Source organism: Puma concolor, chromosome A1 (assembly GCF_028749965.1).
Source record: "Puma concolor isolate L17-30 chromosome A1, mPumCon1.1.hap2, whole genome shotgun sequence".
Classification (NCBI taxonomy): Eukaryota; Metazoa; Chordata; class Mammalia; order Carnivora; family Felidae; genus Puma; species Puma concolor.
The window spans coordinates 51,275,338-51,277,267 of NC_141667.1; positions in this window are offsets into that span (position 1 = coordinate 51,275,338).

Below are 1,930 nucleotides of genomic sequence, written 5' to 3' on the forward strand. Positions count from 1 at the left end.
CAAAACAAGAGAGAAAGGAGTGGTAGAAATGAGAGAAGGAAGGTACATTAGGGCCAGATGTGAGAGGTGTCTTATGCCTGTCACTGGTCTGTTAGTGCTCAAATCCATTCCCTGACCTTCTCTGCTTACCTCTATATTACAGGATGCTGACCTTGGTAGCCCACATTTCTCAGGATGTCTTGGCCACTGGCTTCTGGTTAGGTTTGGCCAATAGAGGCACAGATGGTAGACTAGAGGGCAGCATCTCAGGCAGTGACTGCGTCTACTCCATAGTCCAGTTCTTGCTGGTCACACTCTACCATGGCTCCAGCTCTGGCTGCACAGTCCATCCAGTGGTGCTGGAGGCTCCTCCTCTAACTTCCGGGTCCTGCCACATACCCTGGTTCCTGGGCTCCAATCATACTATAGCTCTTCCTTTTGTCTTCTTTCCTAGAGATGGCAGCAGTTCCCTGCAGTTGTCGATTTCTGAGATGCCTCACCTTATTTTCAGCTCTGCCAAAGCTCTAAAACTAGTTCTCCACATTAAATTCCTTGTTATTTCCAGATTTTTTATTGTTGTTGCTGCTCTTATGTTATAATTAACTTGTTCATATGATTCCTGGTGCATCTGTCCAATAGTCTCTTTCTAACACCTTGGAGTAAAATTGCTAGATTGCTATCTTCAGACTTGTTTTACACAAGAGAAAAACAAGCCCATGTAAAAATGGATTCCTAGCTAATGCCACAATCAAAATTTAATTTCCATGGATCAAATATAAACAGTAAAAATTTGGAAGCTCCAAAATAAGATACAGAATATCTGATCTGTGCTAGGGAAAAATTTCTTATAGAAGATACAAAAAGAGCAATCCATAAAGCAAAAGGTAAAACATTAAACATACTCAGAAGTAAGAACTTCTGTTCAACAAGACATGATAAAGAGAATGAAAATGAAAAGCATAACTGGAAGAAAATAGTCACAACACATATAATGCACAAAATATTAGTATCCAGAATCTATAACTCCTACTAACCACTAAGAAAAAGACAAACAACCATACAGAAAATAAGCAAAAAGATTCTTGACAGAAACAGAAATCCAAATGCCCAGAAATGGAAAAAAAAAGCTTAATCTCATCAGTAGTCAGGGAAGTGAAAATTAAAACCATAATGAGAAACCATTTCAACTCACTAGACTAGCACAAATGTAAAAATGACACAGTACTAAGGTTTAAAAAAAATTTTTTTTTTTAACGTTTATTTATTTTTGGGACAGAGAGAGACAGAGCATGAACGGGGGAGGGGCAGAGAGAGAGGGAGACACAGAATCGGAAACAGGCTCCAGGCTCTGAGCCATCAGCCCAGAGCCTGACGCGGGGCTCGAACTCCCGGACCGCGAGATCGCGACCTGGCTGAAGTCGGACGCTTAACCGACTGCGCCACCCAGGCGCCCCACTAAGGTTTTGACAAGAATGTAAAGCCAGGTAGGGGCTCTGTTGGTTGAGCGTCCAACTCTTGAATTCAGCTCAGGTCCTGATCTCACGGTTCCTGAGTTCAAGGCATGTGTCAGGCTCTGCAGTGACAGTGTGGAGGCTGCTTGGGATTCTCTCCCTCTCCTCTCTCTCTGTTCCTCCCCAATTTGCACATACGCGAGTGCTCTAAATAAATTAATTTAAAAAAAAGTATCGAGCAGGGCAAACTCATATATTCCTCATGGAGATATAATTTGGTATAACTTTGGAAAGCAATTTACCATCCCCTGGTAGGGTCATATAAGCAAGGATCATATACCAAACAATTCTATTCCTAAAGATAAAATTAAAGTATCTGTGCACACATGAAGCAAAAGACACTATAAGAAACTCCAATGTAAAATAGCTTATAAGAGTCTCAATAGGCAAAAACTTTGGCCAGATTCAAATTTCTATTGGCAACAAAATGGATGATAAAA